Source organism: Octodon degus, unplaced genomic scaffold (genome assembly GCF_000260255.1).
Source record: "Octodon degus isolate 3935 unplaced genomic scaffold, OctDeg1.0 scaffold00025, whole genome shotgun sequence".
In the NCBI taxonomy this organism is placed as follows: domain Eukaryota; kingdom Metazoa; phylum Chordata; class Mammalia; order Rodentia; family Octodontidae; genus Octodon; species Octodon degus.
In genome coordinates this window covers 12,290,088-12,306,683 of record NW_004524601.1, presented here as the reverse complement: position 1 = coordinate 12,306,683, position 16,596 = coordinate 12,290,088, and positions in this window count along the sequence as shown.

Sequence of the window (16,596 nt, the reverse complement as noted above, 5' to 3'; positions counted from 1 at the left end):
GTGGTCCCTCTGCTTTGTTAAACTTGTTCTCAGTAGGTGCTTTAGACCACTGAGCCATCTCACCAGCCCTGCATCAATTTCTTACATGGGGGATAAAGCATGATTAGCATATTGAATTTTGCCTGTAATGCAAATCATATATATTTTCAGGATTCATTTGTACCCAGGGATTAGCACAGGCTTTACAGTGCTGTACTACTACACAAGAATTCAGTAAAACATCCTAGACCACAAACATTTAAAAATAGTCTGAAAAAGCGGCTGCTGACATATTTTAATCCTGTTGGAAGATTCACGTAGAGAAGTTCTTCACTCATGATTGTCTCTGCTGAGAAATAATACAAACCAAAAGAGCTAGCAAATAAATGGCAAATATTAAATGGCAGTGATCAGCATTCATTCAACCTGATTGTTTTAATATATGGCAGTGGAAATAACACCGAATAGATTCAAAAACACCGATCAATGATACAAATCTAATGGGGTATTTAAAAGGAATATTCATGTGCATGCCAAGATCAGGCCTCCTCAAAAATTTATAGTCATCCCACCTGTTCAAAGTTATAATTTCATCAGCCTCACACATAGTTGCAACCCTTTTTCCACCATTAGACATACACTTATAGTTGAAGTAACAGTCCGTATTTAAATTTCTTGACCCAAACTCTAGAAGTTGAAACAGCAATGAACACAGCGCTAGGTTTATTTTGTTAGCTTCTTTCTAACACATTTTCTCCTTCAATTAGCAACGAAGTGTGATTTCCCTATAATATCTTATTCTTTGTGCATACATATGCTAGAGCAGAGAAACACATTCATTTTCATTCTCAAACAATAGAGAAAGCTTCACAAGGCCACTTGTAAAAATATTCATATTTTCTTGGTACCCTAAATAGTGTCACGCAGTCTCTCTCTGGTGTCACTTGGATTTATCTTAGTTTTGGAAGGGAATGGCTGAAATCAAAAAATGAATGCTAAAGAGAATGGAGAAGAAATACAATAGCTTTTGTTTGTTCCATTCAAAATCTCTCTTTCACTGCAGGGATTTTTTGACACACCTAAGTTTCTATGCATTCATTTGTCACAGGTTTGGGAATGCATTAGCTAAGCAATGTGGAACATGGAGTGTTAGTAGTGAAAGCACAACATGGCCCCTGATCGCTGGGTTTAAGTTCCCTTCACAACAAGTGGGGAGATCATTTACACAAATTTTAACTTATGACAGAGCGGTGCAGTGTGTGTGTGTGTGTGTGTGTGTGTGTGTGTGTGTGTGTGTGTGTGTCTGCACATCTGCAAACATGCACTGTGGAAAGGGTATGAATTCAGTACTGTAAAGGCTTAAACAAAAGGAATCACATAACTCTACTAAGAAGGTTACAGAAAATGTCTCAAAGGAAGGATGCATTTGCTAGATCTTGAGGAGCTGAACTTTAATTTTAAAGATTTGTGATCAAGAGAAAGAGGTGCATTGAGTGAGAAGAAAGACCATATACCTGCTCAGGGCAAATATTTATATGGCTTTGATCTATGCTACCTTGATCAACCAACTAAAACTAACATAGTGAACTACCCAATTTTTAGAAGACTGAATAGTCCTTGGACTAAAATATTAAGTGTACAAACCAGAGCAGACCTCAGCAATTCACCCTAGATTATTTCTTCTATTTTTGTCTTCTTTTCAACATTATTTTCATTTCTTTATCATGCCTATCCAATTTTAATCTGCAATTGCACTTACATATTGATTAATAGTTCATTAACCCAGAATTCCTACTGAAGAATTTTCTATTTTTGGTGGAGTTTAATCACTTTCTGCAGGAAATGAGATGGAGACATACCATGTTCAATCTATCTAGCATGACAAAGAAAAGCCAGAAAGGTGGTGACATTAAAAGTAACAATAGCTGAAGCAATAGAGTTCTAACTGCACCAGCAGCTGCTTGTGAATTTCATCTTCATTATGCATGTGATTCTTACCAGGAGGACAAGTGCTAGGGACATTAACAAAATGGGTGCAATGAATACACCAAGGCTACGCAATGCTGACTAATTGCCCGGTTGCTGAAGTTGAAGAGTGAAAACTAAAGCAATGTGACTCTTGTTGCCCTCTCACTTTGCTTTTTATTTATGTTTTGGGCTTGTCATAGCACAGGAAAACTCTTTCTGAACAGAACCCCAAATGTATGGTAAGAACTACCAAGAATCCACAAATGTCATTGTGTCAAATTTCTAATGTTCTGCAAGGAAAAAAAAAAAAGTCAGAATAAAGAGTGATCCTACAGAATGGGAAAATCATTGGAATCTAATCCTCCTACAAAGGACTAATAACACCTAAAAAATGTAAAAAATCAGACCCCCTAATGAAAGGCCCAATTTAAAAGTGAGCAAGTGAAATGCACAGATGCTTTTCTATGGGCCATATACAGGTGAAGCAATGGTCAGCATTGCTGATCCTTAGAGAACTGCGGATGAAAACAATGCTGAGTTTACTCCTTAAGTGACTCCCTACCTGCCTTGCCCAATCTGGATAGCCTGACTCCCTCTTCACCCTCATCTCATCTTCTTAACAATCTCAATGTGCCTACTCCTTGTCAATCAGCTCTTCTATTTCTCAAATTCGTTTCCTCATCTCATCACTGTTATACGTGGTACCTTCTGGGTGGGAAGACACATAGCAGCTTTACATGTCACTACTGCTCTATTACTGTAGTTTGCTCTACACTTTCAACTCACAGTTCCTAGAAAGACCTGGAAGATTCCCTAGGGTCATTCCATCTCCAAGTACTTTAGTTTTGCTGTACCACAGCTTGATGGCTCTTACTTCTCTGAATTATTAGGGCCTCTTTATAGGTTTACTCCATCTGCCACACATTCAGACAGAAATAAGCTGGGAACATAGCTCAATGGAATAAGCACTGGACTAGCAGGTGCAAGGTCCTGAGTTTGATTCCTTGTACATTCCCCTCAAAAAAGACAGAAATCAATACTCTATACCAATAACCTCTTGAAAGATAATAATCACTTCAAAATTTCTCTGCTTAATAAATTCCGGGCTAAGAATTTTTAAGACAATATTTATCCTATTTTTTATTAGGTTTCTTTTTTCAAGGCTGAATTTATGGGATATGTGAAAGAAAAATGTATACTAAAACAAATTTTATTTCTAATGGTGCCTCTAGTTAAAATAACACACAGACAACAAAATTTATTTCTGAATCCCAGAGAGAATTCAGCATATGGAGATATGTTTTTATCATTTTTGTGTGCTGGCTTATTTTTTTTTCTTTTGCCTGTAAAACAAGTTAGAGGATATAGCCTACTAGGAGTACCAGAGTTTATTTTTCAGCCCGGCCACTCTTTAACTTATTTAGCATTTTGAAAAATTGATATTTGAGAAACATGAAGACATTTAACAACACAAGTGTGCAGTGATAAAAAATATGTGTGAGCAACAGAAATAGTATCTCAAGGTAAAATGTGAAGACTATACAACACTTAACATTTTATACAGAACATGATGAAATGAAAATGACACAAACAGCGTGAAGAGTGGCTACCTGCTGTATTTAAACACATGAGCCACTCTGGCAGGCCAAACAGACAGGGGTCCTGGATAAGGATTTCTCTTACAGTCCAGTCACCAATGGGCAGAGGTCCAAGGCCATCTTGGGAAAAATCCTGATCAAGTTTCTTGCGTTGCCTTTCCTACAATGGCAGTATCCATCTTTAAGAAGTAAAAGCATACAACTGAATTTAAGTGTTCTCTCAATATCATAGACTGTTATATTCTAATGTTTTATAGTAAGAATTGTATATTTTCCTCATAAATAAATGATCTGTTCCTTTTAGCAACTGAAGGCATTTGTGAGCTGCGTCAGGGTATGGGGAAAAACATTAAATCCATAGTAACATGGAAAATCAGGGGCAACAACAATGGTATTTGGCCTTATTCATTATTTTATGTTCCTCCCAATGTTCAGTATGGAAGCAATTTAAAAATGCTAAACAAGAGGGGATAGAGGGGCAGTATAAAGACTGATTATAGATTTTTGATTTCTACACTCTAAAATAAGCACATTGATAGTATCAAAGAATTCCTCAACTGCTTGAGTGGGCAATGGCGAGAAAAAGCACTTTCAGGAGTTCAAAACATCAACATTTGATGTCTCTGATAAAACTTTTACCTAAATTTAACAAATTACTCATCTTTCCCTAGTTAAGTTCCATAGCTAATGTCTGAGACCCCGTATGCGTTACTGCTGAACGATGTCTACAGTATATGTGGGCACCTCCTCAAAAGAAGAAGTACATCTGGAATCTATGACTTATCTCTGTATCAAGTGTTCAATCTACCAGTAATCCTCCTTCACCAGCACTTAGGCTTTGAGTGCCATTCGGGAAACCACCAAATAATCTCGACTCCATAACATATCGAAAGATTTCAATTTTATCTGTCATCCTCCAAATCGACTGTGGTCATTTTGGAGGCTCTACAGTAGAGCCTTCTTGATTTGTGTGGGTATATTTAAAGCATAATCCTTGATCTGGTATTGGGGATCAAACTCAGGGCCTTGCACCTGCCAGGCAAGAGTGCCCTGTTGAGCCATGTCTCAGTCTGTTGATTTAGTGAAATTCTGCAGTCTTTGCACTGTGTAACTACCATAAGCAGTGTTAATAAGATACGTAAATAATTGTTTTGCAGGGATGGAGTAGATTTTGCCTGCGTCTAGGGAGATGGTGTTATCCATTGTCATTGCTCTAAGAAGCTAAGGTTCAACTGTTTGCATATTAACAATTTGAAAGCATATTGTAAGTTGATTGACCTGATGTTCTTTGCAGGGTCTTTGGAATTTATTTATACATATTCATGTTTATATTTGTGAATATTTGCTAACCTCTTACTCTTCTCCAGAAGCATAGTCTCTAGAAATGTTATGTGCTTTTTAAAAATTAGCATTCTTAGCAGTGTGTGTGTGCCTGTATGCATGAAACACAATCGCTTGTATTATGAAACCATATAGTTTGAAATGTGACAAAACTCTCGGAAGGCTTTCTTTGCACATTCTCTGGACTTCATTGTTTTCATATTCACTGCCATCAAATACACTGACACTTTCTCTGAAATGCTGAGAAGCAGCAGGATAACTTTGGCATAAATAACTAAAAGCCAAAACCAAATCCTAAGAAGTATTCTAAAGACATATTTAAATTAACCAGGGTATTTCTTTATTTATGAGGCATAAGTAAAGAGAAAAAGAAACTTAAACTCTGAACAAGTGTGACCAAAGAATTTTAGAAGCAGAAAGACAGAGGACTGGAACTATGGGAGCAGAGCCCAAGAAGCTAGCTCTTGATTTACAAGCAACCTGAGTAGGAAGTTCCTACCCAATGCTCAGATGCCCACCAGGGCTGTTCCCAGAAGCCACTGCGAATCCCTACGGAAGCTCACAGGCAACACAGGTGCCCCCGTTCCCTGCTTTTATTCCCTGAGCCTAGGAAAACATGGGAAAATGGAAAAAAGTCATATCTTTACCTTGTACAGGAAGGCATCAAGCATTCCATAGGACTTTTTTTTAATGGAAACAAGTGTATCCCAGGTGCTTTTCTTTTTTTCTGTTTTTATTATAATTTTATTTTATTTTGAAGAGTAAAACAATAGCAAGAAAAAAATCAGAAACAGGGTAACATACTAGAGTATATATGTTACAGATTTTCAAAATAAGAATAGCTAATAATGGTTGACATATTGATATTTTAATTTTCAAATCTGTTGCTCAGATTAACAGATAAAGTTATATAAAACTGGACATATGGTTGAATATTGCCACTTGCTTTAAAGAAATGTTAAATTTTTGTTCCTGACTCTTTTTCTTTTATTACCTTTTTAAACAATTTTATTGATTGATTGATTGATTGATTGATTGAATTTTAAGAAAGGGTCTAAAGGGTGTTCTGGGTCTCACTACTAGATCAGACTCATAGTGATCTGCCTGTTTACAGCCTCCTAAGAGCTGGGATTACAGGCATGCACCACCAGGCCCAGTCAGAATTGCCATCTCAGTGTGCCCCAGGGACAGGGCTGGCACGGCAGGCCCAGGGATTGCACCCTTTCCCCTGCAATATACAGAGTTAGTCAAAGTGAAAATTCTACACATTAACTATTTTCAACGTTGATGGAAATTCTTAGAACAATCACCTCGCCCATCCTGTATATGCACTTGCGTGTTTTTCTCCCTATCTTTTTCCTGTCTTTTCTCCTTCTCTCCTGTTTGTATTTAATACTTAAATTATGTTTCTTTTCATTTTATGGTATCTGTTATACCTTTCAGGTTTAAATTCTTCTTTCAGGTTCTTATACTAGGGAGACAATATGATATTTACACAAGTGGGTCTGGTTTATTTCACTTATGTGTATAGCGTCTAGTCGCATCCACTTACCCATGAGGGCTCTGAGTTTGTCTTTCTTCATAGCTGAGTAATAATCCACTGCATAAAAATAGCACATCTTTTTCATCCATTCCTCCTGTGATGGGCATTTTGTTGCTTCCATGATTTGGCTTTAAAAAATTGTGCTGCTATATACATGGGTGCACATATATCATTATGGTATGCTTTTTTTCAGTTCTTTTGGGAAAATACCCAGAAGTGGAATAGCTGGACTGAATAGGATTTCCAGTCCTAATTTTTTGAGGATTCTCCACACTGATTTCCATAGTGGATGTACCAGTCTACATTCCTACGAGCAGTGAAGAAGGGTTCATTTGTCCCCGCAGTCTCTCCAGCATTTGTTATTTGTTGTTTTCTTTCTCTTTTTTTATGTATTTGGTTGTTAGAGGGTCTCACTACACAGCTGGGACTCTTAATGATCCTTCTATTTTCATCCTCCCCAGAGCTGGGATTACAGGCTTGTGCCATCATGTCCTGGCTCAGTGTGCCTGGGGACAGGACAGGTGCTGCCTGTGGTGCTTGGTGTGGAGGCCCAGACCCTGCACTTGCTTACTCAGGTGCTTAGCCTGCTGAGCTATCTCATTTCCCCTGTTACTAATTATTTCTTTATAATAGTCATTGTTTCTGGGGTTATATGGCATCTCAGTGTTGTTTTAATTTGCATTTCTGAAACGGTCAGTGATGTGGAATATTTTTGCAGGTATTTATTTGCCTCTTGTATTTCTTCCTCTGAGAAGTGTGTATTCATCTCAGAATAAATTTAAATTTTGGGGCTCTAATTATTTTTAATGCTTTATACATTCTAGATAGAAGACCTCTGTCTGAATAATTTTAGGTTAAGATTTTTTTCTAAATTTTTGTGTTGTCATTTTGCTGTGTTGGTGATTTTTTTCGAGGTGCAGAAGCTTCTCAATAAAAGGAGGTCCCAATTTTTGATTCTTTAAAGTATTTCCCATACAGATTGATTTTCATCCATGAAATATTTGCCTACTCCTATATCTTCAAGATTTCCACCTATTTTCTCCTCCAGGAGATTTAGTGTTCTGTTTTAATTTTTAGATTTTAATCCGTTTTAACTTTAGTTTAGACCATGGTGATAGACCTGGATCTAGTCTTACCTTTTGGCATGTGGGGAGCCAGTCTTTCCAGAACATGTGTTATAGAGGCTATCTTCCTTCCTATGAACATGTTTGGCCCCTTTGTCAAAGATGAGATTGCTAAGTGTGTTTGCAGTTGTATCTGCTTCTTCTAATCTGTTCCATTGATCCTCATGTCTATTTTTGGCAGTAGCATGATGATTTTATCACAGCAGCTTTATAGTATAATTTCAAGTCTGGGATTGTAAAGCCTCCTGCCTTGCCTTTTTGCCCATGATTTTCATTTCTATTCTAGGTCTTTTCTGGTGCCAAATAAATTTTATTAATGTTTTCTCTAGATCTGTGAAGTATGTTGGTGATATTTTGATAAGGAATGCATTAAACCTGTATAACAATTTGGTAGTATGAGCAATTTCAGTGTTGTTTCTTTCTATCCATCAGGAAGGAATATCTTTCTACTTTTCTGAAATCCTTTTCTAACTCTTTTTTTCAGACTATGTAATTTTCATTTTATAGATCTTGTACTTCCTTAGTTAGATTAATTCCTAGACATTTCATTTTCTGGGGTGCTACTGTAAAGGATATTGTTTCTCTAATTTCTCTGCCAGTGTGTTTGTTATCTGTGTAGAGGAATGCTATTGATTTTTGGGTATTGACTCTATAAACTGCTATGCTATTAAATTTGTTTATTAATTCTAGGAGCTTCTTGGTGGAGGTTTTTGTGTCTTCCAAGTAGAGTATCATAACATCTACAAATAGTTATAGTTTAACTTCATTATTCACTTATATTCTCTCTCTCTCTCTCTCTCTCTCTCTCTCTCTCTCTCTCTCTCTCTCTTTCTTTCTCTTTCTCTTTCTCTTTCTCTCTCTCCCTCTCCTTTGCCTACTGGCTCTAACTAACGATTCCAGAACTAGATTAAATAGCAGTGGTGATAGATGACATCCTTTGCTTGTACCTGATTTGAGAGTAAAAGATTTCAGTTTTTCACCGTTTAGAAAAATGTTGGCTGTTGGATTGTCATATATTGCTTTATCAAATTGAGGTACAGGCCACCTATTCCAACTTTCTATAGGGCTTTGATCATGAATGTATGGTGGACTTTGTTAAAGGCCTTTTCTGCAACAATTGAGATGGTCATGTGGTTTTTTGTATTGGATCTATTGACATAGTGTATAATATTTATAGATTTACATATGTTGAACCATCCTTGCATCCCTGTGATGAATTCTACCTGGTCATGGTGCAGAGTCTTCTTGATGATTTGATATATTCTGTTTGCTATGATTTTATTGAGGATTTTTGCAACTATGTTCATGACAGAGATCAGCCTGTAGATCTCTGTTTTGGTTGAATCTTTCACTGGTTTTGGTATCAATATAATACGTGCCTCCAGGAATGGTTTTGGGATTATTGCTTTCTTTTCAATTTCATTGAAGAGTTTGAGGAGTACTGTGATTAAACTTTCTCTGTTTCTTCCAGAATTCAGTTGTGAACCATCAGGACCTGGGCTTTTCTTTTGTGGTAAGTTTTTTTTATTTCATTTTCAATTTTGTTGGCTGATATTGGGTTATTTAGTTTGTACATCTTCTTGATTCCTGTCTAGAAATCTGTCCATTTCTTTTATGTCTTCAATTCTGTGAGAGTAAAGATTTTCAAAGAAGCTATTGATGATCTTCTGAATTTCTCCAGGGTCTGTAGTAATTTCATGCTTTTCATACCTTCTTGCTTGAATTTGAGTGTTTTCTTGTCTCTTTGAGGAGGTTAGCTAGGGATTTATCAAATTTATTTAATTGTTCAAAGAACCAACATTTTGATGCAATGCTTTGTATTGTTTTCTTTGTGTCAGTTGCATTAATTTCTGCTCTAAGCTTTATAATGTCCTCTCTTTTGGCTTTGGGCTTGCTTTGCTCTTCATTTTGAAGACACTTGAGGTGAAGCATTAGGTTATTTATTTGTTCTCATTCTGTCTTCCTAACGTGCAAGTTCACTGCTATAAATTTCCCTCTAAGAACTGCTTTCATTGCATCACATAAATTACAACAAGGTGGGCTTGAATTTTCATTGGATTGTAGAAATTGTTTAATTTCTTGTTTAATTTCATCTTTAACCCACAGGTTGCTGAGGAGAGTGTTATTTAGTTTCCATATGGTTATGCGGTTTTTGTGGTTACTTTTGTGATCAATTTCTAGTTTAATTGCACTATGGTCAGGTAATATGCATGGGATAATTTTTGTTTTCTTGCATATACTTAAGCAAGACTTATGGACTAGTTTCTGGTCTATTTTAGAAACCATCCATGTGCAGCTGAGAAGAAAGTATATTCAGATATTGTTGGGTAGAACGCTCTGTATATGTTCACTAAGTCTATTTATTCAAAGTTCTGGTACTCCTTTGTTAATTTTTTGTCTACTTGACCTATATTTTTGAGATAAGGAGAAGATAAGGTCTTCTGTTAAGATTGTGGTATTGGATATTAGATTTTTCATGTCTATTAAAATGTGTCTTATATTTTTGGGTGCTCCTGTATTTGGTGCATGCATACTTATGACTGTTATCTCTTTTTTTTATTTTTCCCCTAACCAGTATGTACTGGCCTTTTTTATTTCATTTTATCATTCTTAGTTTGAAGTTCCAACTCTATTTGAACAGGATTGTAACCCCTGCTTTTTTCTGAGGTCCTAGGGAATGTAGTATTGTTTTTCATCTTTTGACTTTCAGCCTGTGAATTTCTTTATGATTCAAATGTGATTCTTTCATGTAGCATATCGTTGAATTTTGTTTCTTAATCCACTCTGCTAGTCTATTTATTTTGACTGGTGAATTGAGTCCATTTACACTGATTTTTATAATCGGTATATATTGACTTACATTTGTCATGTTACTTTCCTGCTGCTGGTTACCTACTTTTCATCATTGTTTAATTGTTTTCCCTGTTTGGTGGGTTCTTTCTGTCTCATTCTTGGAGTTGTGGTAACTTTGATCCCTTTCTAGATTTTTTTTTTTTTTTTTTTTTGGTGCAGGGTCTCACTACACAGCCCACACCCTAGTGATCTTCTTGATTTCTGCCTCCCTAGTGCTCGGATTACAGGCATGTACCACCATGCTCAGACTCCATCACCGGCTCAGCACGCCCAAGGGCGGGGCCAGCGCAACATGTGGAGCCAAAGATGGAACCCTGGCCCCTGCACTTACCTAAGCAAGTGCTTAGTCCACTGAGCTATACCTCTGGCCATTAGAATATGTTTTAGTACTGTGTGTAGGGTTGGCTTGGTCATCATGAATTTCTTAAGTTGTTCTTTGTCATGGAAGTATTTCACTTCTCCATTAAACTTGAAAGAGAGTTTTACAGGGCATGTCAGTCTGGGATAATTTGTTTTCTTTGTAAGACTTCAAGTACTTCACTCCACGCTCTTCTTGGCTTGATGGTTTGTAAAGACAAATCTGCCATTATTCTGATGGATTTCTCCTCTAAATGTGATCTATTTCTTTTCCATAGTGGCTTTTAGTATGTTGTTCTGTGCTGAATTTCTGAGTTCTTATTACATATGCCTGTTTTAATTGGGTTGATGTTATTTGAAGTTAAATATGACTCGATTACCTGAATGCCTGATTGTTTTCCCATATTGGGAAGTTTTCTATTACTTCTGCCCATATTCTTTTTACATCATTTGTGCATACTCTTTCTTTCTCATTGATGGCTATTAGTCTTATATTGTTCATCAGCACTGCATTGTCTTGCAGCTGTTGAATTGTTGTTTCCTGGATCTTAGGGGGTTTTTTGTTTGTTTGTTTGCTTTTTGCAGAACCGGGGATTGAACTCAGGCCCTTGCGCTTGCCAGAGAAGTGCTTATTCCACTGAGCCATCTCCCTGGCCCTCTTAGTTGTTTTTAAGAGATCTTTCCTTACCTTTTCACTACCTGCAACAGTGTCTTCAAGGTCTAAAAGTGTATCTTCATTCTCATTCCGACTGTTTTGCCAACTTTTCAATCATGTTTTAATCTCTGAATATCTATTTGAATGTGCTTCATGCATTCTATTTCTTTCCTATATTGCTTATTTGAGGTTTCTGTCATTTTTCTATTCTCTTCTATTTTTTAATCAATGTCTTTTTTAGAAAGACTTAGCCATTCTTTCATTATATTTGTCATTTCCTTTTTTGCTTGGGATATTATTTCTGATCTGACTTCCTCTATACCCTTCTGAAGTTGTTTCTTTACTTCTTTGTTATTTCAGAGATTTCAGGTGTGTGACTTCAATTTCTTCTATGCTAGTGTCTCCTGCATTTGTTCTTGGTGGACCCTAGGAATGCATTTTGCATCTTCTCTTTGTCATTTTATATTTCAGAGAGAACTCACTATTTCTGTAATACTTTTTTTTGGTGAAAGTTTGATAGTAGTGAGCTGTACCACTGTGATCAGAGCCACTCTGTATAAAGTCTGTTCTTTAGGTATCTCTTCCATGTCAGAGATTCTTGTTTTGTGTGTGTTCCAAGATTTTGCTTTCTCTATTGATTGTGCATGAGATACTGGTTTCTGTTTGGCACCGTCCTCTGTTCTTCGGTGTAGGGCTTTGGTGAGGTTATTACTCAAACACTTTCTGATATTATTACCAAAGAGAGATCACGTGGTTAAAGCAGATATCATTTTCTATTTAAAGTAATACAGTTAGGAACACTAATAATTTTTAGTGAGATTTTAGCAATTGAAAGACTTTTGTAACTAATGGATTTGTATTTTAGCCCATAAGAGCAAACATTGTGACTGTATAGCTAAACAGATATTAAATTGGGGATTTGTATTTCAATTAGATAGCCTAAATTCAGTCTGGTCACCTCCCCTGATGTACCTAGAGTCTTCCAGGCAGACTAATTTACCCCCAGTTACCTGTTGCCACATCTGTCTCCCAAAGATGCTCTTGTAGATTTGGGTCTAGGTCTGGGCCCCACTGGGCAAGCAGTATGCCTCTGCTCATCAGGTTGGGATCTACTGAGCTCAAACTTGACCAGCTGGGCCTGGCTTGGTTCTGGCTGCTGTGCTCTGCTTTTCCTGCTGTGGCCCATGGAAGTAAACCTGCTGTGTGACTGGATAGATGTTCAGCTTGTAGTTTAGCTGGATGGGTCTCCCTCCTAACGTCTCTGCAGGAAGTTCTGCAGCAGAGTCCCAACCAGGTCTCTCTGATGGGAATCGTTCTGGTGCCCAGTCCCAAACCAGACCTCTCCACTCTCCTGGGTGCTTTTCAAAATGCAAATTTCAGATTATCACTCAACATCATAGCTCATGGGTGCTAGCAGGCTTGTGAGCATCAATATAACTAAGTGGGCAAATAAAAAGATCAGTCACAACATGATCACCATGGAGCTAAAGAAAGTAGAAGCATCACCATGACCATGAACAACATGTTTATTTACATCAATTAAATATCCTTTCCTGTGGCAGATTTATCTCCAGGTTGGGAATAGATACACTGGGCTAGTTGGGGAAGCAGCTATTAATTATTAGAGTTATGTAATTCACTGGCCATGTTCTCCCTCCAGATTTACACCTGCAGGATGACTGAAGTATTTTCCTGCAGAGAGAGGTCATGCTGGTCAGGTTTTCATGAACGCTGAACCCGAGGACAGGATATTTCTCATTTTAAATTAATATCCTGAGATCCTGATTTATATAGGTCACTATGTTATGGTGAATCATTCCACCTTAGCACACTGGCAGAATAGCATTGCTAGACATGACTAGCTAAGGTCAGGAGAAGGATCAGGCAAATATCATTCACTCAGTTTTCTGAAATATGGACAAAAGTAAACCTGTGATCTCATTTTCTGTCTATCTTTAGCATTCCAAAAATGCCTACCCCGTTGGTTTATGACGAGTATTAAAGCGGATTATGTACACATAAGCTTGGTCTAAGGCATTTTAGCCATGGCTCACATAACATTTCCTTTCTCAGATGTTAAGAGCTCATAAAACATCCTCTGGAACATTCTGGTGCTTGGTGCTGTTTTTATCTCAGCTGGAAAAATTTAATAGCGTAAGGGGAAGCTTGGTGATTTCAATAAAAAGGTTACATGTTGCTTGATTATAAAAGCAAAACTCATATTTAAATCAGATGTGAAGCCAAAACAAGAGAAAATAAAATCAAAACCTATAAACCATCCTAATAAATAGTAAACAGTTAGCTATATGGGGAGAGGTATGCAGAAATACTTAACATAAGTTTCTATAAATTTCATTCATATAGACATAAAAACAAGATTACAATACTCTTAATTATAAATTTCTTCTGATTTATTGATTTTGACACAGTGCTTTCATGGGTTGTTGCTAAGATAATTCATCAGTAGGGTATGGTAGTAATTCAAAGATGATTCCCCATGTTGCACTACATCCTAACCAGCAAGTCCTTTCCCCAACAGATGTCGTTAAATCTGATTTGTGATCTGCTGCTAAACTATTTATTGCCCTTATACAAATTACTCCCGTTACAATGAACGATCTTTCAGGCTAAGCACTAGTCACAACATGCTCTTATCGACACTATAAAATTTGTCTGCATCATATATTTTAGGTCCAGGCAAAGAACAAATATTGGATCAAGTGCTGACTTACAGCATTGGCTGATTACCAGCTAGCAAAATGCATTATGGAGCATGTATCTAAGAAGGGGCTCAACAGTGCGCCATTCAATCATATTTCTAACATCGAGATAGAGCAGACATCGATATCCTCAGTAACACAACAATAGTTTGCCTGGAGTACATTTTATTTTCTCTGAAATACATTCTGAAGTGATTTTTTTTCCCTCCTAAATTAAGTAGGTAATAAAGTCTCTGAGTTCTGGCAAAACTTTTATTATTTTGACATTTTATTTATTTATTTATTTTGGATGCAGGTTCTTGCTACACAGCTCAGACTTATAGTGATCCTTCTGTATCAGCTTCCCCAGCTGGCCTCACTCACATGCCGGGCTCTCCCAGTGCTGGGATTACAGGCATGCTCCACCACACCTGATTCTGGGGCCGGCACATTGTGCCTGAAGGGCATGCAGTACTGGGGATCGAACTCAGGACCTTGCATTTGCCAGACAGGTGCTTTTGCCTCTGTGATATCTCCCAGATCCATATTGCCATCATATTTGAATGAGAGTTTAGTTGGGTGTTACAATCTATATTGAAAATCCTTCCTCAGCTCTAAATTTAAGGTCATTGCTCTGCTAACTTACTACTACGCATCTTCATTATAGTCTCGTCACTGAAATGTCTGATATTCTGATGTTTGAAAGTAGCTGGATTTTACTCATTGAAAAATTTTAGGATTTTTTTTTAAACTTCCAACTTTTAAAACATTTTAATATGATTATGTGGTTTTTTTTTTTTGTTCTTATCTGGCGACATGTAAGTCAGTTTATTATTTTTTCTTGACACAGCTCTTTTTTAGCTCTGGGAAAATTATCTTTTAAGTATGTTTAGAGTATGTTTTTATTCTCTCCTTTGAATATTGCTACTAAACAAATTTCAGCACTATTGTATCTGTTCTCTCAGATTAAGTATTTTTATACTCCCTTTTTCATATTTTATAAATTCTGGAAGAAATTATTAATTTTCTTAATGTCTTTAAAGAGGTTTGGGAATATTTTATGCAACAACTAATATGATAGGTCATCATAAATAGGGTTGGTGAAATTTGCAGTGCTAAATGTTACTTGTGTAATCCAATTATTTCAATTTTCCATAAATTTCTTTTTACTCTACCAATATATTTTGTACTCAGTGTTCATTCCTAGTGTGCTCTCTTTCTGTGATACTACTAGCTCTGCACCTAGAAGCCTATTGTTATTTCTCTGCGCAGTGGTTTATAAATGGTACATCTCAGAGAAAAGCAAGGAAATAAAATTAAACTAATGTGCCTACAAACTGAAGTAGTTCACAGCTGCTTCAGTTGCTTCATTGCATTTCTTCTTGATGAGCTGTGGAGCTGTGCCTCGCTGGTGTGCTAGCCCTCAGCGCAGGCTCTGCGGCCACACTCGGAAGGGAGGCACAGGCTGAGCACTCTGCTGCTCAGAGCTTGGGGCAGTTGTGCATGTGTAGCCACGCACTGGGCCTCGCTCGTGCAAGGGAAAGCTCTCTACTACCTCTGACTGCATGGCTGTGCTCCTTAGTGGTTACATTCTTTTTAAATCACCAAGAAAAGAAGGAAGCAGCTGCCAAAAGTGCACAACTCTTGACACTAAAAATATTTTGTTTTTAGTTTGTTTCAGTCTAAAGTGGAACTGCTCTTCTATTCATCGTGGTGTTGCTCTGGCCTTACAGAGGTTATGTTTGAAAACAGATTATATTTTTCAGAGAGTATAGTATCCTACCCTGTGCTCTGTGGCACTGGGGTCACTTCTGGACAGGACTCGCACACCTCCCTACTGCCTTTTGTTCTCTTATGACCGGATGTGGACGTGTGCCTGGAGGCTCAGGTCTCCACGCGATTGCCTCGCTACTACTGCAGCATTGAAACAGTCACTTTCAACTGAGTTGAAAATCTATTTTATTTTGGCTTCATTTCCAATGGATTTCCCTCCTATAGCCAGAATTTATTCTTTTCTGTGTACTTGTGTTTATGTATGGTGCAAAGGCCATGGTTGTTAAGTTTTATTTTATTAGTACATGTTTATAATACTTCAGGTTTGCACTGACCTCAAGGAATAGATGCACACGCATAATGTATCTTGATTCTTATTTAGTTCCCTTCCACTCCTCATCCACTTCCTTTTCTTCATCTTTGGAACCATTTCCTCATTTTCATCATCATCGTTATTGTTATTGTTAATGTTTATGTGTACTGCGGGTATCTGGTACAGGTGCATGATACATCTTATGTCTCTTTACTTGCCTTTCCCCTTCTTTCCTCCCCTACAATCCAACTTCTGGGCCCCTTCCCATTTGCAAAAGATCCATTTCCTTGAGCCCCTCTATCTATCCTTTATTTTGCTATTTTTTTATATTTGTCTTTACTCCCATGAGAGATACCACAGGGCTTCTAGGCTGTCTGTCCAGTTTATTTCATT